Source organism: Triticum dicoccoides, chromosome 1A, assembly GCF_002162155.2.
Source record: "Triticum dicoccoides isolate Atlit2015 ecotype Zavitan chromosome 1A, WEW_v2.0, whole genome shotgun sequence".
Classification (NCBI taxonomy): domain Eukaryota; kingdom Viridiplantae; phylum Streptophyta; class Magnoliopsida; order Poales; family Poaceae; genus Triticum; species Triticum dicoccoides.
This window is the reverse complement of record NC_041380.1, coordinates 568,263,702-568,286,900: the sequence shown is the minus strand read 5'-3', so window position 1 is coordinate 568,286,900 and position 23,199 is coordinate 568,263,702. Positions and strand designations below refer to the sequence as shown.

General features: G+C 43.0%; 1 pseudogene; it reads left to right on the top strand.

The window, feature by feature from the left end:
- The window catches only part of LOC119355628, a 56,392-nt pseudogene extending 37,958 nt beyond the window's left edge, over positions 1-18,434 (top strand).
- Positions 18,435-23,199: the final 4,765 nt, after the last annotated feature.

The window sequence follows — 23,199 nt, the reverse complement described above, 5'->3', positions numbered from 1 at the left end:
TCTTCCTTCGCGTGGATCCATCGCCGTAGACGCTACTGCCCGCCTGACCCGAGCTCGCTCCGCCCCCGCGCCCTCTGGCCGCTTCGCCCGCGTCCTCCTGCAGTCACCTGCGCCCGTCACCGCTGCTGCTCTATTGCCGCCGCCTGTTGCTAGCTGCACCGCGGCCGCTGCTTGCTAATGTTGCTAGCACTGCAGCTACTGGCGGTCATGGCCATGGCCATGGCCGTGTGCTTTGTGTAGGATTTCTAGTTGGACTATTACTGCTAGGACTTGCTCCAGATTTTAGTTGCCATGGCCATATGTTGTGTGCTTTGTGTGCTTTGTGTGCTTTCTGTAGGATTTCTAGTTGCCATGGCCATGGCCGTGTGCTGTGCCATGGCCATAGGAGTAGTAGTGGTGGCCATCTAGTTGGACTACTACTACTAGGACTTGCTCCAGATTTTAGGATTTCTTTTCTTTTAGGATTTATTTTCTTCTAGGACTAGGTTTTTATTATTTTTCTGTTGTGATTGTTTTTGAGCTCTTTCTTTTTCATTTCCTACTATCCTTATCCTAATTATCTTAAATTGTTATGATGTGTGTAACAGGATTAGATCTTGGATTTGCTAGTGGACTTTGGGAGTTTCTTAGCCAGCTTGGTGACTCCATATTTTTCACTATTTCAGCAAGTCTTTTGTAAGCATTAAACTTTCAGCACTACATTTCTATCTTATGTGTACATCTGTTTGCTTCCAATTGCTATATATGTATTGTTGTTACTAAAAATGATGAAGCTCCTCTCAATTGCTATACATATATATGTGTATGATGATCCTCCTTTCCTGCAATAGTATAACTAGGATATAAAGCACATTGAACTAACAATCTTGTATGGTGCCTAAACTACAATGATTCAGGAACATCAGATGACATAGCATGTGGATATTGACATAGGATGAGTAGATTAATAAGTAAGCCAAAAGTGATGGACAAACCTCATGCTAGGAATTCTCGAGGGTTGCAGTACATGGAATGCATTTGCAAATGCAGCCAAAACCTGATATATACCAAAAAAATTGTATAGAAATATGCTGAATTTTCTGCTCTGATTGTTGCTCAAAGAAATTTAGCAAAAAAATGGGGTCCTGGGAGACGCCGCTGCTGCTTGAGGCCCTTGAGAGGCCCTTCGTGTCATGATGATTTTGCAGGTACCCCGAGAGGCCCTTGAGTTTGCCGGAATGTCGATTAACTTCCGTTCCGTAAAATTCTGGTACTCCATATGTCCTATTTTCAGCAAAGGTCATGCTGAAATTTTCTGTGAATTTTAGCATGACTTTGCTAAAAATTGGACATATGAGGTACTTGCTACTAATGCATGGGCCGGGGTATCTTAGTACTTAATTAAGTAGGATCAACTGCCCCTTTATTCTTGTTGCATTAAACCATAGGTGGCAATAGAGCCAAGTGATTAGGCCCAACTTAGAAATTCTCCTCAGCATCGATAAACCCTAGATGATAAACCCAACATAGGTAGCAATAGAGCCAACTGATTAGTGCCAAGTGATTAGGCCCAACCTAGGGTGCCTCGGCATTCGATAAACCCTAAGTGATGAAAACTTAGCATTTAGGGTGCCTCGGCGTCGACAAACCCTAAATGATGAAACCTTGGCTTTTAGGGTGCCTCGGTGTCGATGAGAACCTAAATGATGTATGCTTAGGCTTTTAGGGTGCCTCGGCGTCGACAAACCCTAAATGATAAAAGCTTAGCTTTTAGGATGCCTCGGTGTCGACAAACCCTAAATCATGAGACCATGATCTTGTTCCTTGACAATAACCAACTTTTTGACCAAACTTTTTTCCTATTTAGAGCGAAACATGGCCCACAACGATGAGGCCGGCGGTTCGGGCGGCAAGCAATTCTGGGAGCTGTCCCAGGAGTTGGAGAAAGAACCTCACCGCTATGAGGACGCCGTGGAAGACACCGATCATGAATACACAACCCCTAGTGGCGTCGGGGATGACACCACTGATGATGGCGCCGCGGATGCCACCATTCATGATGGCGGTGCACGCACAGATGGCAGCCAACCGAAGAGGCAACGGAAGGACCGGCGCCCGAACGTGCTCGGCACCGTCAGAAGGAATTTACTGAAGTGAACTCCGACGGGCATCCGACGGCGCCCAAACACGTAGTCAAGGGGTACTCGATTCAGCTCGGGTGCATTCTCCGGAGCACCGCCTCGATCAACACCGAGAACCTAAGGCATAAGGACCGAGGGAATTTGCGCAGCCTCCTCTTCACAAAGCTGCATGAACGATACAAATTCCCCGCTGAGTTCGCAAACACACGCCTCTCGGGTAATAAAGTGAACGGTGCCGCCCTCACGACGATGAGCACGGCTCTGTCTACTTGGAAAAGCACGGTGAAGACAATGATTGACAAAGGTGATAGTTATGAGAAGATCAAGGCGAAATATCCTTTGATGAGCAAAGATGACTACAAGGAGTTCAAGATCAAGTGCGAGAGCCCCGCAACCTCCAAATCAAGTAAGTGGGGGAAAGAAATGCGGTAGTTGAACATAGGGGTCCACCAACTCGGTCCCGGCGGTTACTGAGTGGCGGAGCCTGTATGGGACAAGGAGGACGCGGAGCGTGACGAGCAAGGCCTACCGCCCCGCTTCGAGAAATACAGTGACAAGCAGACCAGGAACTTTCTCAGGGCCCGGTACAAGGAGGACCCGGTAACAAAGGAGCTTACCACGGATCCGAAGACCAAGGAGCTTGAGCTTGTTCTGGTAAGGAATACACCCCCGCATAATTAGCTCCATATGGTTGCATTCTAATTAATCTCCAATATTTCTAAATGGTTCACGTTCCTTTCGCAGGCAAAGAAAACAGTAGCACGGGGTCGTCTCAGAGCTCCCCTTTCGACACCCCTTTGAATAGGGCATCGAACGTAATGAAAAACAGGGATAAGCTCAATAAGCCGACGTCAGCTGGTCATGTGGCCGGCAAAGGCTTGTCCACAAAGTGAGCGAAAGGAAAAAAAGACCAGCTCGGAAAGCCAGTCGCGCGAGGTTGAAGCACTCAAGGCGTAAGTGGCGCGGATTCCGGAGATGGTCCAAGAGCAAGTGCAACAACAACTGGGATCGATGCTTACCGGCATTATGCCTACCTTGATTCATGGGATAACGACGTGGATTGCGGGTGGCCAACAGGGGCCGCCCCCGATTCCCAGCTTCACGGCCAGCAACTCACACAACACACAGGCGGCGCCATTGGTGTCTCCGGTGGCGGCGGTATTGGTGTCTCCGACACCGGCATTGGAGCTTAATGCACCCGGGTGTACGCCGGCCGGCACCTCGCCAGCAAGCGACCCCTCCGTCAGTTGCACGCCCACCGTTGGCGGTGCCTCGACATTAGTCGAGCTCGACGGCATCACGGTAACTAAGCATCTCGGTCGAGGATTTCATCTCCTTGCCTTTGACTGGGCATCCCTGACGCCCTACATGTTTTCGCAGGGCGCCGCCAATGTTCCTTGCACTCTCCTGCACTTCGTGGGCGGCGAGTTGGTCGATGTCGCCAAGGGCAGAATCATTCAACCGGGCAACCCCGTGTTCCACGGTAATCCTATGCCACCCACAATGTATAGGGTTGAAGTGGTTTGGGTGCTGCCAGGCTGCGAAGAGCTGTTACCTCCGATTCGACCCGCTGGGGCGGACGAAGAAGATTAGATGACCCTCAGCGCCTGCGTAAGCTGGCCCCTGCTTTGGCCAAAGAGCCAGATTCGTTTGGGGGCGGGGGACACGACCCCACAGACAAGACCGCCAGTCGTGCCGGCGCCAAGCCATGGAAAGAACGCCGCAACTCTACCGGACATGCCGGACATCCCTATGGCACAGGATCCGGACGACGACGACAACGACGATGGTACATTTACCAATGTCGATAAGTACTTTGCCGAACATGGGTACGGTGACGAGTTCTGCGGGCCTCCTTCTCAAGAACCCAAACAAGACGATCGCGATCTAGCTGGTACGGCGGAGAAACCCAATTGCAACAGGCGTCGTCTGGCGTTCAGTTCTCAGGAGACGCCTCCAGCTGCCGCCTTCACCGAGCCTCAGATAGCGGAGGTGCCAAATATTATCAGCCCCAACACGCTCAAGAAGGCGGTCTGTGAGCAGAACTCGGTCCCATTACAGCAGATCAAGAAGAAGGGCCAGAAACGGCCGACTAAAAAGGCCGCTGGTGCGAGCCAGCCGGCACCGAGTACGATCCGTGCTCAGGACGGGCCACCTTCACCTAAGGATATCTCGAGGAGGGTGCAGGTGGCGGGTAGGGCGATGCTACCGACAAATATGCTCAATGCTGCAACCGGTGCTATGCGGAGTCTGCACGACAGTGTTCTTTCTTTGGAGAAGCAGCGTCTCAGAGAGAATGATGTGGCATACCCGGTTTTCGTGGCCAAGGTGCCAGAGGGCAAGAGCTTTGTGGATGGCGACATCGGGGGTACGATCGTCCTGCGGTTTGATGACATCTTTGCTATGTTTAACCTTCATCCGCTGCACTACACCTTCGTTCGGCTGTTTTCGCTGAGTATGGAGATGCGGATCATTAGAGACAAGACCCCGGACATCGTGATCGTCGACCCCTTCTACATGCGTGCCAAGCTCTTGAGCAGCGCTGGGGACCGCAAAGTCGCGAGTTCACACCTCGAAGACGTCATTCTGGCAAACCCAGATAAAGATAACTTCCTTGTGGCTTACTTTCCCGAGTAAGTCATCCCTTAACCGCCCCGTAACATATGATTTCTTAGATTTCAATCGTTCTTTTTTTTCGAACATTCCGTGTTCTGTGCAGTGACACACATTGCACACTCATCCTCTTAAGCCCGAAATATTCCATGGCCACGTATTTTGACCCGAACCGTAACTCCAAGATAGACTACACAAATATCAAGAAAGTTCTTGATGATGTTCTCCCCGGCTACGCCAAATCTAGAGGCACCTTCACCAGGGCAGTTCGTAAGTACGGCAAGCACGTGTTCGCCCACAATACGACGTTCTGCTGCGTCAAGCAGCCGCCTGGCGGTCAGAAGGATGCCTACTACGCCCTCCATCACATGCGGGCGATCGTAAGGGACCATCATCACCTTCTGCTACCAAATAATCTCAAATATTGGGCCGCGAGCTTGTCGGCAATCCAGGACGCGGACATCAGACAAGAATTCTTTCGCATCCAGTCGGAGTTTGCGGACATCATCCATCAAGATGTCCTTCATACCTCGGGGCAGTTCTTCCTCAGATATCAACCGTCCAACATTGAGATAGACGGAATGCTACAAATGCAGGCTGACAACGCCCGCGATTTCATGACCATCACGACAGACGGCGGCTTCATCCACGCTCCTGTCCATGAGTCGAGTTGAAAGTAGTGATGTGTAGTTCTAAAACATTGATTGGCTCATGTTGTAATTAAACTTTAATGAATTGTATGTCTCTTTGCTTTGGATAGTCGTTCAACTTAGATGTAATCGATGCTATTTATTAGTAGGACCATGAATCGTGCTATTAATGTCTTGCTTTTCTCTTCCGATCCTTTTGTTGCATACTTATATATTGCTTATGTATGTATTGTCTGTATTTTGGCTTGTGCATAGAGATGTCGTTGTATGTCGTGTACAAGGGTAAGGTTCCCGGTGTCTACGACGACTGGGAGGAGTATCGGAGACAGGTTCATCGTTTCAGCGGTAACAGTTACAAAGGGTACACCACTAGGGCGGAGGCGAAATCTAGATACGCCCGCTATCTAGAGGGAGAGAGGAGGGAGCGTTGGAGGAACCGGATGAAGACCAGTTTCATCGCGATGATGCTCATCGTGATGACCGCAGCTCTCTTCTATGTGATGGTAGTTTAGATGATCGATATCGACTTGTAATGTGAAGACAAACTCGATACTCACGGTCTCGAGACTTGTAATGTTTTATCTTTGTTTGGTCTTTTGAATTCGGAGACTAATATGATGAATTATATTCGGAGACTAATCTTCCATTGTATTCGACGAATCTGCTGTTGCTGTGTGCTACTGTCTATATTCTGTCAAATAATATATTTTGTAACCTGTGCAAAAATCAGAAAAGTAAAAAAACCCTAATATTCATACTAATGGCGCATCACTACAGAATGCACCATTAGTATGCCAAAGTATACTAATGGTGCATCACCAAACAGTGCGCCATTAGTATGCCAAGTATACTAATGGCGCATCCATCCACGGTGCGCCATTAGTGTGCCAAAGCACATGGTTAAATATGGCCCCTGGGAGGAATACTAATGGCGCATGGTGTTATATACTAATGGCGCACTGCGTGGTGCGCCATTAGTATACCAGATACTAATGGCACACCAGTGGTGCGCCATTAGTAATAAATACTAGTGGCGTGATACTAATGGCGCACCAGTGATGCGCCATTAGTAGGCAAAACTGGTGTGCCATTAGTAGGCATTTTCCTAGTAGTGCCGGTCAAAGGCGCCTTGGCGAGAGGTGCGGTGATCCGCATGGGTGGCGCCTTCCAGGCCGACGCTAATGGGGTCAGACGATAAAATAAGTTTTTTGGAGGGTCAGTGAGCAAAATATGGATGTTCAGGGGTAATTTAGTAAAAATAATACCGAGTTCCGCACGCAAAAATTTATAATGTACAGCCAGATAGGAGCATGCAAAATATGGACATCCAGATGATATTCTTGGTTTCGCCCCGCTTCATTTGGTCCCGCTTCAATTAATTTCATATACGCAATTTCATTTCATTACTTGCCACCGTTTTGGCCCAACGGAGGAAGCCTACCTAACAGCATACTGTGGCCCACGTCCGAAGAGCTGGCAAACAATAAAATAACCGACGGCAGGGTTCGATCTCATGGCCTGCCAACCGGTCACACACAATTTGTCCAACTGACCCAGCTAAAGATATGAGATAATTTTTTTCTTCCGTTACAACGCACGAGCCTTTTTGCTACTCCCTCCGTTCCAAAATATAGCGCGTCCTCGGTTTCCGTGCTTCAACTTTGACCATTAATTTAATCAACAAGACCGACTGCGGCGGGCGAAAAAATTATACCAATGAATTCGTATTCAAAAAAAGTTTTTAATTATATAATTTTTGATCCCGCCGCAGTCGGTCTCGTGGGTTAAATTTATGGTCAAAGTTGAACCTCGAAAAGCGTGGGCGCGCTATATTTTGGAACGGAGGGAGTAGTTTAGTAAAAATATGAACGTCTTTTCGCACTGCAACCGCTGCCGCATCTCGTGTATCGATCGTGTGGAAGCGAGCAGGGCAAGTTATAGTGTTCACAGCAGGCCAGTTACTCTGAGTATCTGACTGACCACTCGACGATCAATGGTGGATGCTTCCCATCATTACTGGGGCGGTAGCACCGGGTTGCCTCGCCACACCTACCCACAACTCGATCGCTTGCTCTCGCTTCCGTCGCCCGCCGGCCGCCACCGCCGCATGCACGCTCCGGCGCCGGCGCCGGCGCTTCCCTTCCCTACTTTCCTCACATTTTTTCTCTTTTTGAGCTCACCGCATTTTTCATGGAACAAAACATGTTGTCAAGTCTAATAATTCTAAACCGAAGAGTCAATATCACTGGGAGTCATACAATTTGCGTTTGATGTGTAATTTGATTCTAAAACTTGCAAAATACGGAATTACGATTATATAACTTGTTCACACATTCAAATACGGTGCTTCCTCTTGTATCTGGACGTATGGCCTGCACATGTAGCCTACCAGCATGGCGTAGGCCCACCTGTCAGTGGTGGCTGGAAGCATTTTTTTTCCAGATAACTCCCTTGCATTTTATTTACTCACGTACAAAATCAGTCAAATAAAATGAAAAAAAGACACCGCAGGGTGGATCAAACGAATGATCCCCTACTAAACGACTAGCATGGATAGCCACCAGACTAATCATGACTCTTGTTAAACTTTCACAACTATACATGATATGTCCTTTGAAGACCATACAAAATAATATCTAAATCTGAACGGAAGATTGTGAGCTCCATGGTTCAAACCTTTGTGTCCTGCTGGTGGCTGGCTGCATGTGCATGGGCTAACCATCCGACCATGATGACACTTGTTACTATAAAGGGACCCAAATCTTTGTTGTCTAATTTTTTTTCTTTTACTTATGTAAGAAAACAACATATATTTTTTTAAAAAATTAACAATTTATATTCTCATGTATTTTGTTTTTTTCTTTATGTTGCCTTTGCATTTTACATTGTTCACAATTAGCTGAAGACAGACTAGATTTTTGTTTCTTAGAGATAAATATAGATAAAAGTGTTTTGTGTTGTATAGTTTCAAGTTTATGAGCCCCAAGTCCAGCCAGCTATATATAAATTTTCTTTTGTGGGAAAGCTATATTTAAAAGTTAGGTACTGTGTGCAAATTGGTAGTCTTAGCCACCCTTTTATTATCTACTAGGGATACTGCCAGCTCAACCTAAATATAGTAAGTAATCTTAAGCTACATCATGGTGAGAAGTTTCACTATTCCACAGAAAATTTAGAAAAAACATAATTTAGTTTTGGATAGACATGACATAAGAACTGACAACATAAAAATAAAATTTGCAAGGTCTGACAGCATAAATGTTGTTTGTCCATTTAAAACATGAAGTGTGATAGGTTATCCCACTCACACGCGACCTTCATTCAGAAGGTAACAGGTTCGAACCATGGTGCTCGCGTCTTCCGTCTAGATTTAAAATTTAGTATAATTTGTACAGTCCGTATTTATAGGATATATAGTTGTTTTTGTAAATACTAAGCGTCTAGCTTGCTTTGTCTGGTGGTAATGTATGTGAGTAACTGGGCTGCAGATTGTGGGATCAAATCCCTATTGTTGCAGTTTTAAATTTTATTTGAGGAATTTTGTGTGTAAATAAATAAAATGAAAGGGAGTTATCTGAAAAAAATGCTTTCGGTCATTGACAGGCGGGCCTACGCCATGCTGGCACGCCACGTGTGCAGGCCGTACATCATGAAATGGTAGAAAGCACAGTATTTGCACAGTGAGACAAGTTAAGTGACCAAAATTCCGTATTTTGCAAGTTTTAAAACCAAACTGCATATCCAGAACAAGTTCTATGACTTGCACTGATATTACCTCTAAACCGAACCGTGTAGTGTCGCCCCATGGCGTCCCCTCGCCGGTCTCCGCCCCGCCCCCATATTTTCCCACTCGCCGGTCTCCCACTCCCACTCCCACTCCCACACGCAAAAGGTCAATCGCGTCTTTTCGCACCCAGCCGCTAGTAGCAACTAGTAGAGTAGTAGCATCCTGCCCTCTCTCACTCTCGCTTCCACTCCCGCACGCAAAAGATCTCCGCGCAGTACACTGTGGCGATCTTCTCGTCAAATCCTGCGCTGCTCTGCTCTGCTAATGCTGCCCGTCCGCCGGCTAATGCTGCTTCCTCCATCTTGCGCCGCCCGGCCGGCCGGCTAATGCTAATGATGATGTGACGGCGGCGTGCCTAGAGTCTTGCTTGCATTCCTTTCCTTTTACCTTTGAGGATATTTTCTTTTGCTTCTTGTCTGGATAGATAGATGTCCAGTACGTGTCTTGATGTTTCTGCTGTCTTGTCAAATACTCCCACCTTCATAGTAGTAGATCTGACCATCTCCAATCGTTTGACCCCTACACTATGAGTTCCCAAATGCCTTACCGGCAGATCCAGTGAAATCACCAATATACATCGGAAATCCGGTGTTTTTTTTATTGAAAACGAGAGTTTCTTTTCATGTTCAGGTGCGTGCTAATTCTCAACACTTGGTCAGAGTCATTTCGAGGTACCTAGAAAAGCATGGGTATATTTATTTCCCCCCTGTTGAGCTCACTCTATTTTTGGTTCAACGTGAGAATATCTTTAGCTATGTGTGAAGGTCGTTTGACACTAGTACTCATGCCCTGTTTCCTGAAAATTTTAGTACTTGTATTCATGCATGTCCTTGTTTGACGCCTTTAGGTCAGGATGCCTACGATGGTTCTGCAACATTGTGTAATAGTCCTGATTTGTTTTGTGAGTATGTGCATTGTCCTGCACCTCGAAAATAATTTTACTCCCTTTTGATGGATTCTGCTGTTTCTAGGAATAAAAAAAAACAGACACGGGGATAAAGCAATTGGTTCGAATGGGCCACCACACCGCAAACAAGGTATGATATCAGTGTTGGGTACTGTTATTATAGTCCAATAGACAGTCTATTTTGTTGATCTCACCCACCAATGCACTACTGAAATTTAGTGTATTGCAAAGTCCCACCTTAATTTTGATAGTCTAAACACCTCAAGTAAGTGCATATTCACAGACTTAGTTTTATACTTCTAAATTTCAATAGCTTTGGTTTGTAGAGGGCCTAAATGCTCATGTTTTTTTTTTCGAAAAGGAGGAATACCCCTGGCCTCTGCATCTTTTGATGCACACAGCCATTTATTAAAAAAAGTATCTCAAAGGTTCCAAACAGAGGTCTCAAAATAAACAAAGGTCATGCTAAGCAAAGAAAAGCCACAAGCGGCCAAAAATAAAAATCACAACCGGCGCCAGAAAGACTAGGAGACTAAACGTCTATCCTATTATTGGACCGCCATCCAAACCGGTTGTAAGTATCCCGTGCAACCATCTCCCATTGGCTGCACCCAATATCCATATGCTCCCTGTGGTCCGCACGACTGAGTAATCACCACGTACGGATCCAAGTAGACGCTCTGAAGATGACCTGCAAAAAGTTGGTAATAGTTTGTCTGTTAAAGGCAACGTCATTGCGGCAATTCCATACAGACCAAAGTAATGCACATGCTCCCACTCGGATATGTGCTGCGGACTTTGGCTCCGCTCCAGCCAACCAGTTATCAAACAAATGTGATATCGTGAGAGGTGGAGTTATGTTAAATGTAGCATGAATAGTTCTCCAAAGCAGTTTAGCAAGTGGACAATTGATAAATAGATGTTCTATTGTTTCATCCTCATCACAAAAGCAACATCTTTTACTTCCTTCCCACTTACGCTTAACTAAGTTATCTTTAGTAAGAATGACACCCTTATGCACAAACCACATAAAAACTTTTATCTTCAAGGGCCTTAACTTTCCAAATATGAACCGTCCTCGGGATAGTCCCGGTATTAATCAAATCCGTGTACATGGATTTAACCGAGAAGACACCTGAGCTGGAAAGCTTCCATTGCATAGTGTCTGGTACATCCGAAAGGTTAACCTCCATTAACCTACGCATGCTAATTGCCAAGCACCAAATTTCTCTTCCTAACGTGCAATCTTTTAAAGTTTCCTGAAAAAGGGAAATGTAGCATGCATTAGTTTATGCTGATTGGAAAATTAAGAGGGTGACATTCTGCAAATCCATAGGAGTAGATGTTATGGTTCAAAATGTGCATCTATCCAACAATGTCAACATATGTATCCAGGTTTTTCTTAATTTGAACTTAACACTTCTATCGTATCTGGTGAATGGTGTTCGTTTCTTTGGCTTGTTCTATGGAATATGTTGTATGTGCTACAGTATCCTGTGGAATGTTTTGCCTAAACTATATATTGTTTTATGGTAGGTTGCAGCTTGAGCTACGTATTGCTGGAAACAAAGGGTAGGAAGATATGCCGGACCAAAGTCCGTGACGTTCCCAGTGCTGTCAGAATGTATGTTCACTTTAATTTTTTTAACTGATGGTTTTGGCGAGTGACTACCACATATACTAGCTTGATCCAAGACTGTTTGTGTGTACATAATTCTTCTTGTTTTGTGTAGCATACTATCTCCCATCACTGAATCTAGTGTATACTGTTCTTGGTTGGGCTTTGGACTGTGTTATACATAAATCTTGTTGCAATCATGTTTAATACAATGACACTTGCCCAATCCACTTGAAAATGAAGCTACTCCTCTGTTTCATAACACTTATTCAATCCTATCAAGCACAAGATCTGAGGAAATAGCTTGTGAAATTGAACCAACATTCATTCCATTCCAACTGTTCAAACTCTTTGTTCTGAATGCACGAACATTACAAAAAGACATATGTAACTGAGACAATTATCGTCATGCTAACCCTTGTTTGTCTTTTCGGACTAGGCCTACTACTATAGTTGATATCTTCGTATGAATTCAATCAAAGGAAATTAAGTTTTAGTTATTATTTTTTGTGCTGAAGTTTTAGTTAGATAAATAACATGGCAATACAAAGAAAGAAACTCAAGTGGCATGAGAGGGTTATCGAGGAAGCAACTTTAACATGGTATTTGTCCACAACACCATCATAAGCCGCATGGTACACTCAGGTTGTTGAAACACAATGATGTTTTGATCAATGTTCTTGTATATAAGTTGCCATGGGCCTTCAACTAGTTTTTGTTAAAAAAATTTGATGGGAGCATTCTGTGCGTGCTATTTATGCATTTATATGCTATCTGTGCATTTATGTGCATACATGTTTGATTTTTGGACTGGTATTTATGAAGTCAAAACACTGGAGTAATTTATACTTTCCTTGTACAGTCCCTCTGTTTGGTCAATTACTAAGTTCGTGCCAGTTAGGGAGTACAAGCAGAAAAAATTCCTGAAATTTTCACTGGTCCCTGATCTGGAAGATTATCATCAGACAAATGAATGGGAAAATTTTATGAGTTACCTTCGCGACAATGGGAAGGTAAATATTATCTGCACTGTATATTCTTTTTTTTTGCGAGGAATGTATATTATTTTTTTAAATTACCCTTCTAAGGAAACACATTCCGAGTATTGGGAAATCACCTAGTTATTGTCCTATGAGATTTAATACTTAGGATGTTGGTGTCGGACATGGTTTGATGTAACAGAGACATCTAGACTAAGAAGTATAAATTTATGGGGTGAGGGAGAGGGATAGTATTTTGTCAGACTTAGCTTGCAATTAACTAAAATTAACTCTCGGCATTGTTTCTGTTGCCTAAGAAGTATGTTCTATTTTGTTATACCACATTCTGGCAGCTCCATTTTGCTGTCTGTAATGTGAGGTCCCTTGTTTTCCTCTTATCTTTTTTGTAGGCCGGCTTTGCTAAACACGGTCTGTCACCTTCCACATTTTTTATCCTGGAGATTCTTTCTCTGCAATGGTCTTGTATGAGACTGAATTGAAAGAACATGGTGCCTGCAAAAATATGGCTGGGATATATGGTGAGAGTTTTTCTTTTTTTGCAAGCCATTTCTCCGCTGAAATTATTTGTTATTAGCTCAGCGTCGTACTGTATTCTTCCCTTGTTTCATAGTGAGAAGCTCATTGACTAAGATATCTCTACACTAGCAGTATATGCATTTTGGTGACAGCACGTTGTATCCTAAGAGTCGGATTTGCTTATTTTTTCTTTTTACTTTTTTCAGTTGGATGTGCATCATCATAAGCCATGCCTGCTGTCAGATCTTGGCTTTATTTTGTTGGCTTATTGACTGTTCTTCACTTATCTGCTGTGCCAACAGGGAGATCCAACACAAGTGAGGAGACTTGTGATAACATACCATGTATAAAGGAGATGAATTTTTCACATAAACACCAAAATCCATATATCACAGAATCCTTGCAGTTCAATTCTGTTGAAGATGGTCCTAGAATTTTAGATCCAGCAGTGAACAAGAGAACATCTACACATACAAGAAATTTTATTAAAACAAACCCTAGCTATCTCCGAACACTTGGTCAAACACATGCTGGCTGGATCTTTGGAGCAGTAGCAGAGCTCATAGATAACTCCAGAGATGCTGGTGCATCCAGGTAAATCCATGCCTTCAAGGTGTTGTATCAGATTTTTTGTACTTTTAATTTGTAAATCATTTTTCGGGGCCAGTTTGACTTCGTGAGGGCTACCTTATTCCCAATTGTGTAAGCTTAGTTAGTTTGGAGGATATTTAATATCTTAAGACACACCCTGAAGATTATTTGGAGCTATTTGTTATTTGATTGCACCACTGATTTGTTCTTCTTTTATTTCCTTATTAATGGAAGATTGGATATTTCCATCCAATCTATGTTTTCAAAGAAAGCAAAAGGAAAAGTTCCTGTCTTATGTGTATCTGATGATGGCCGTGGAATGACTTACGAGGAAATGATGAGAATGGTCTCATTTGGTCACGACAAACCTAATGAATACTGCCAGGATCAGATTGGGAGGTTTGGAATTGGATTTAAGGTAAACATCCGTGTTAAAATCTTGTCAAATGGTCTTATTCTTATGCTTTTCTGGGTTCCTGGTCATTGTTGCGATCCATGTTATCAATGACCTCTAAGTATTTCAATATTTTACATCAATTAGATGCTGTACTGCTCTGATTCATTTGAAATATGTTACTGAAACTGGCCTGAGTGTGATAAAAGTATGTTTATTTATGTCAGTCTGTAATTCACTATTTAATTCTGTAATGGTGTTGGGTAAATGAGGACAGCACAAGAATTCCACCGGTTGTCTATTAGTGCTCTTCCTATGTTTTCTATGCACTGCCAATGCCATGTTCCAAAGTCGCTGCTTTACCTTCAATCATTTCTGTCTTGTGTAACTAGGAATTTCTAATGTTAAACTGCCCAAGCAATAAACAGTTGTGCTACATATTTTGTAGAGTGGGGCTATGAAACTTGGGAAAGATGCACTAGTGCTTACCCAAACTTCAACTTCCAGATCAGTGTCCTTTCTTTCCCAGTCCTTCAATGACAAGAAAGATGTAAGCATGTTTCTACATACTGCCTTCATTAATTGTCTATGGGTATGTTAAGGCAATAACAGTATTATTTGCTGCAGAATATTGAGATCCCTGTGGTGACATATTGCAAAGAAGGACAATACATGGAAGTTGATTTGGATGTCCATTCTAAAGCTGCTGCAGAGCATAACCTCGATGCGATCAAGGAATTTTCTCGGTTTAATGAGTACTTCATTGGAGAAAAAGTGGGGTTATTTGGTGAAGACGGTACTGGTACACAGGTTTATATATGGAATTTAGACAGATGGGGTGAAGATTACGCCTTGGAATGGAACCCCGAGAAGACTGATAAAAATCCCGCTGGTCATGGTAACGGAGACATATTAATCCGTTCAAAAAGAGTCAGATCACGTCCAAGACAGACAAGTAAAGATGTATGTAACTTATCATCAACATTATTTTTGTAATTTTTTGAGGCGATAAATGACCTGCAGATTCATAATTGAAGCCAGAAGGGGTGTTGCATTGTTCTAATGGTTTCTATACAACTGGAGGGATGAGTGGGCTCTTATGCTTGTGCACACCCTAAGTGGAATAGAAAAATTGGTAGATTTAGGAACTGGATGGGATTTCGGTGGCATTCCCTTTGTACATTTAGGACACAATATGTCAGTGTGTAGTTAGCCATGTTTTGCTAAAGCATTAGTGACGGTTGTTATTAATTTCACTATATTATTTTTCCAATATCTAGCACTAATTCATTTTTCATATTCTACAAGGTGCCATTGGATTATTCGCTTAAGGCTTATCTAGAAGTTATGTTCCTGAATCCTCAGATGAAGATCACTGTCCAAGGTTCTCTGGTATGCTGTAATACTCATATGTCATATTTCACTTATGTTGTAGCATGTTATATTCATGTTTCATGTTTTAGGTCATAACCCGTCATTTGGAGAAAACCCTTGATAAGACGTCTGTTATGTCCGGTGAAATAAAGGGAAGGACCATCTGGCTGACGCTGGGGATGAGTGTTGAAGAATATGATAGAGTTAACTGTGGGATGTTCTTGTTTTGGCATGGCCGTCTAATAGAGGTGGGTTTAACCATTGTTGTATTAAATCACACGTAGTTGACTATTACATGCATTGTTCCACCCTGACCTGTTCCATATTAGAATTAATAAGTCATCGCATGCTCACATTTAAAGCTAATGTTAGGGTAGAGATATGACACATCTATAAACTGCTACACTTCTGTTCAATTACATAGCACATATATTTTCTTCATTACTTGCTACGATAGAGATGGAGAACGAATCTTAGCCCCATCTTTCCGGGCATTGAAAACTACGTTGAATGTAATGACTAGCAACCATTACCAGGAAGTGGATTGAGCTTTAGTGTTGTACACAGCACACAATAGATGCTTGCGTTGTTTCAGCAAGTTGTTTGCACTATTTGTCATGCATTTTGTATTTGTTGTAACTTTGATTTTGTGTTCTCTTCCCAGTCTTACAAACGAGTTGGTGGTCAACAGCACAGTCCTGACGTTGGGCGTGGAATGATAGGAGTTGCAGATATTACCGACATCATTGTATGATTTGTTTTTCAAGTTCTTTGCTCTTCTCTTTTCCTGTTTGTTTACCCTTGTATCCCTGGCATTAACTTCTTGATGTATTTTGCAGGATAATGAAGATGGTAGTACTTGGGTTCTTAACAGCAAGCAAGGGTTTCAAGATTGTGAAATGTATGTCAAACTGGAGGAGTGGCTCGGAAGAAAAGCAGATGAATACTGGGATACAAATTTTCACAAGCTTGAATTGGTATGGATGCATGATTTAATTTATATTGGAAAATATCTTACATATATTGTCCTGAAATGCATTATCAGATCTCTTTTGCATTGTAAAAGGACAAGAACGACAATGCTGGGTGATAACTCTGTATGCCATAGATTGTTAGCAGACAGCTCTTGATCATGCCTTTACTGAGAAAAAACAATACTCTGTTGTCATGCATTCATTTGAATATTCTAATGAAAGTATTAGTCATGATGAGGTGGGATGGTAACACGGTGGACAGCGTGAGTTACCCATTCATGCCATCATGATAGAGACAATCAATAACAATTTGTGTTACTATCCATTCAAAACCTACTAGGTCTTCTGTAAATATGGTAAAATTGACATACAAATATAGATGTGATATGCACGTCCCTTTTTCTGCATGGAATACATGCATACAAATCTATCAGTTCTTTAGAAAATACATCTACTTACATGTATGTAATCATGCCATCAGAGATTTAGTGTCAGCAGGGATGGAGGTTGCATTTCCATCCTCTCAGGAGCTAAATGTTTATCTTACAGAAGTAATAAGTTATCATTTTACATTATGCATTGTTCCGTATTATTCTAAAGGATTATTCACTGTAGTTAACTTTCTTCATCTAGAGAGAAGACTGTGAGCACATCGAGGCTGTTGCTGACTGGGTTCAGTGCAACAGCTGTCGTAAATGGAGAGTGCTGAGAGTGGGCTTCGATAAAGACTCTCTGCCCACTGAATGGTTTGTATGTTGACAGACTATTAAAGTTACCAGCTTGCAATTAGCATATCATCGCTACGACATTTTTGCTATGGTGGCCAGGGTTTTAAGTTCCTGCAACTTTTCAAATCGTGACCAAGATCAATTTCATAAAAGAAATGAATCCTGTAGCATTTTAACTTCAAATAACTTAAATATCTTTTCATTGTTAAATCCAGTTATCTTTTCATTTTAACTTCAAATAACTTAAATAACTTTGTATCATGAAACTATAAGACTTCAGAACAGGAACTTGAATTGATACAATCATCTTGCTGTAGCAAAGTTTATACAGCACACGTGTACCTTTTTGACAGGTCTGAGGTGTTGATGCTGTGAACTTTCAGGTTTTGCCACATGCCGCCTTTCAATGGGAAATGTGAGATTGCACAGCAATAGATGGAAGTTGGGGTGATCACGGTTGCTGCGAAGAGATCTGGTGACACAAAGGTAGCCCAGCTGAAGGTTCAAAGACTCCGTCAAGATGAAGATGTTAAGGTAACAACAAATCCAAAGCTTCATTCTTTGTGAAAGTCTTGAGTCATTAATTAGTACGTAGTAAACTTCATCCATTTTGTAAGTCAAGTCATCAAAAGTAAATATGTCTTTCTTTGTGGGAGATTAAGAGTAAATAGTTAATCCTGTTGTGTGACCAGAATGCAAGGTTAATCCTGCCATCAACTTACAAAGAGGGGAAAAGGCCTTCCAATGCCAGGAGCTGTGAAGGTATGCATGCTCTGTAGGCAAAAAAGAAGCCATGAATCTGCAAGAATGATAGTTTTTGTAACCCCTGTTTTTAAATTGTTTTTTCTTGCACGAGCTAATGATTTGCTATCATATGATTCAGAAGATAATTGCTCACAAGCCGAGTCTGATAGGCCATTGAAGAGGCGGTTGAGGGGGAACTGTAACAAAAAACGGTGAATGATAACGCGCGGTAACCGTCTTTTCCTTAGTGTAACCAAGGCCTTAAAGTTTTATTATTGCATCATTTCGCTGACGACATTCTTTGATTTTTCAGGAGTTTTCAGGCACCTTTGGTCAACGACAATGGAGCTGCAGATATCTGTTGATTCCATAGGACGCTTACCACTACCTTTGGAAGATTCTGCAAAATGGATGTAATATGCATACTTTTCTTAATCTGATCACACGTACCTGTACCGAGACATTAGAAACGGAATGCTTTTGTTTCGTTTATCGTTGGCCTCTTTTAAGTAAAATGTGCACTTAAAGCATCTCCAACGGCGTACCTCAAATCGGACACACTAGACATCCGTAGGCGCGTCCAGACTCATTCGTGGATCTGGATATGAGAGCCGGCAATCCAACCCTGTGCAAGGGACATGGCATTTTCCATTAAATACTTGGATTTTTTTCTCATGGCGAAAATAAAAACTAGTCTAGCCTGCTCTTTGTTGGATGTGGGCAAGTGTCCCACCTCCGACTCTTTGCCGGATGTGGATGGTTTTGTCTCCCATGTTCTATTCTTCATCCACCTTTTGGTCATGGACGTCGTCACTCAAGGTAATGTTTTGGCGGAAACGATGTGGAGCTGCCGATGTTGGCAGTGTTTTCATCCGCGATCGCATGCGCTGCCTCCTCATCCACCTTTGCTTTGGTTAGAAAATGAAAAAAAAAACAGCGGTTACAGCTCATTATCATTCATCGCTGCTTCTTACAGTTGATCTTATAACCCCTTGTCAGCCTCTTCTTACAGCGGAAGAACCAAAAAGACCATAGTTAATTATCTCAGCAATATAACTGACTTCGAGTAATCTATGCAACCAATCTAAATTCTGAAGCACTATCTACCAGCAATAACATGCGAGAACTGCACACAAATGTAAGAAGAACATGAATTGAAGACAAATACCACAATGTGCAGTCTCTCCACATTCGGAAAGCATAGGAAGGTAGGGCATCCTCTTGACGTCATTACAAACTTCAAACCACACATTTAGAGCATCTACAGTCGGACTTGGCAAATCCCCTCAAACGCCCGCGGACGCGTCCGGGCACGTCCGCGGGCGCATCCGGACGGGCCCTCATATTTCCTTCCGTGCATCCACATATCTCAAATCCGGACTCTCAAATTCATGCAAATACATGCACGTCGATCATGCAACACAATGTCGCACATAAATAACAAATGTTGGTATCAAGCATACATAGTGTTTACATAAAATTTATTTGAAGTGCCAAACCCAAGCATTGCCTCCTTGGTTGCCATTGTGGATCCACATGTGCTCCACAAGATCATTGAGTAGCTGCGTGTGCATCTGCTGATTTCGAAGATTCTGATGCATTCTCAGAAAGTTCATAAGCTGAGCCATATCTTGATCTTCTGGGATTTCAACTTGTTCTCCGAGTGCTTCGAAATCATGGGTTTGGGCTACACCATCGTCCTCATCCTCGACAATCATATTGTGCAGAATAACACAACATGTCATCAGTTGTCACAAACTTTCTGATTCCCATATCATTGCAGCGCTCCACACAATTCTCCAACGCCTGAAGCACACCAAATGCCCTCTCCACGTCCTTCCTAGCTGCTTCCTGCATTGTTGCAAAGTGGCTCTGTTTATTGCCACACGACTCGGCTATGGTCTTCACAAACGTCGTCCATTGAGTATAGATATCATCGGCAAGATAGTACCCCATGTTGTAGTCCCGGCCGTTAACGGTCTAGTTGCACGGTGGTGATTCCCCATTGCAAAGCCTCCCGAACACCAGAGATCGTTGAAGCATGTTGATGTCATTGTGAGAACCGGGCATTCCAAAGAAAGCATGCCAAACACTACTAGGAAAAGGGCTATAGATAATATGGACACTAATGACGCACCATACATGTGGTGCGCCACTACTATCACTATAAAAAAAATACACTTCCGTGATGATACGTGTTTGTCACAGTAGGTCGTGTTTTTTGTCATGCATGTACATCCATGACAAATTTATGACAGAATCAAGATAGTCATACCTGTGCTGTCGTAGAAGTGTTCCATGACATTATCAAAATTATCATCACGGAAGTGTCCACTTCCATGACGATAAATCGCGCGTCACAGAAGTGCTTTCATCAAGGGTGACCGACACGTGGCATCCACCGTAACGGAATGCCGTTAAGCTATCAGGTCGGGTTTTGGATCCGATAACCCGTTAACAGCCCCGACCAATGGGGATTTTCCACGTGTAAAATCATCATTGGCTAGAGGAAACACGTGTCGGCTCATCGTTGGAACAGAAGTCATCCGCTCACTGGACAGAAGGCGCCTATGATACGTCGACACGTGGCACGACCCAACAGTGGCCCATTCCTGTGAAAAGGCCGGCCCGTTTGACTTGGTCAAAAACTAGCGGGCCGGCCCATGGAAAGCCTGTTAACGGGCTGTTCACATATAGCCCATTTACAACCCGCTAACCCAAGGCCCGTTATGCCCTATCCGAATTAGGCCCAGTAGCGTCATCTGGGCCATCCAATATGATTCCAGCCCGTTTTCACTTCTGGCCCATGTATAGCCCATGACGTCTTTCGGCCCATATGAGGCCCTTTGTAACTCTTGGCCCATTAGCGGCCCGTGCTGAAACTGGCCCGTAATGAGCAGTGTATTACTTTACACTCATTAATGGCCCGTGGTGAAACTGGCCCGTAATGAACAGTGTATCACTTTATACCCATTAACGGCCCGTTATTCCGTTGGGCCGTTTCCAGCCCAAGTTAACTTTCGGCCTTCCGAGGGCCCATTTATTCTTGGGCTCATTTGCAACACTCGGTTACTTACGGCCCGTTACTGTCATTTTCTGCTTGTGGGCCAAATTCAGCCCGTCGTTACAGTCGGCTCGTTTGTGGACCGTTAGTCTGTTGGGTCATTTTCCTAGCATCACCAAATACGGCCTATTAATGGCCCATTAAGGTCAGCCCATAAAACGTACGATTTCCATTAAAGGCCCGTCTACGGCCCATTAAAGGCCTGTACAAGACTCATAAATGAGTCGGCGGCCCATGGATCCTACGAGACGTAGAAGGCCCATGGATCCTATGAGACGTAGAAGGCCCATGGATCCGACGGCCCGTGAAGGGCCATGGTCGGGCGAGTTGGCCCCCGTTTGAACGATATAGCATACTCAAAGAATTATCCTACTCAATACTATCACCTCTAAAAAGCATATACTATACAACAAAGAGATCAAGGCATAGAAATGTAGAATAATCCTACACTATATAATAAAGAAATTATAGCCGATTATACCCACGGGGCATTATGGTTCGGCACAGCTGATAATAAAGCATACACAAATAGCAAATTACATACACTGGGCAAATACAGCTCATACATCATGGACGCACATCAACTTAACTCCATTTGAACTATAATCTCTTCAGAAAATAGGATTGGCCGGATTCAGATAGCAAAATTTTAGTCTGCAAAATCTCCAATTCCTTCATGGTTACCTCAGTGTCTTGTTTCATTTTTTTGACTCATGCATCTAATACCTGCATGTCCAGTCTCAACTTGTTGATTATACGTTGACAATCATGTACACGTTGTCTTGCCACCTCTAGTTGACGCTCGAGAACATCAACACATTTCAATTCCAATCCATAATCATTCGGTAACGGCCATGCCGCATAGCTCGCAGATCTTTGTGTTGATGTTACTTCATCCTGAAATGTTTCTGTAAGTACACATGACTAGGGCAAAAATATAATTACAACAGTGAAGCGAACAAGATACTATTTTGTACTCCCTCCGTTCCAAATTACTCGTCGCAGAAATGGATGTATCTAGAACTAAAATACATCTAGATACATCCATACCTGCGACAAGTAATTCGTGGCAAAACAGGACTAACAATAATGTTACACATCACTTAAAAAAATTGTTACACGTCATGAAGCATAAGCAGGTGATATTTTAAAAATTATAGAAAAGATATTCTGTACAACCTGCATACAGAAATCCCTCTTAGCTCACAGAGGAGCATGATGTTAGGGCCCAATCGAAAACACAGACAAGTTACAAATTTAGACAACATGTTGCGTATAAGTAAGCAAGCAGTTGGCTATTCTGTGCCTCAATTAAAGTCTTAGGGAGCATAATGAACAGCAGAGGGTTTCATACAAACATATTACAGCAGGAAAAATTATGCAATCATTAGCATAGTATAAACTAGATTGTGAGCCTCATGCAATAATAGTTGGTTAATAGACTTCAAAGCTTCAGGCACACTTCGGCAGAGTAATTAAATGGTAAGGCCTTTAATTATGTCAACTAATAGTGATACAAGTACCGAACATCAGGCATGATTATTTGGGCATCTCATTAACTGAGGACAAATAAAGCAATTGAAAAGAGAAAATTAACTATGCCTAAAACAAACAAGGAATTGAACTGTTGAGTTGCATACAGTGACTTATCTTAGAAGGTTGAAGAGGCTCAGCGCAGCTCCTACTTCTCTTGCAAGGCTCCTTCCTAACATCTTGTACTTGGAAATCCTCAATCTTATCTTCATTGCACCCCCTCTGCAAGGTGACACAAACTAGTTACTCGTCTCCTTGGAAGATAAATATGCATACTTTCCAGTCTGTGAACACAAAAGAATGAGATTATAACAAAACAACACCACATAATGAAACATGCCGCATCTCTTGCACTTGCACACAATAAAATAAGCATTTACTATATCTGCACTATGTAAAAACTAGGCATACCTTCGAACTGGATCTCCAGGTACTCTTGGAGAGCCTACTGTAGTGTACAGCCAAACCTTTATGTCACCTATGAGTTAGACAAGGCCCCACTACAGCAGCCCTTAGTGTTTAAATCGTTGACAAGCTCTGTTAGAGTGTTAGGTCAAGAACAGCAAGTAATCAAAATAAACCGTC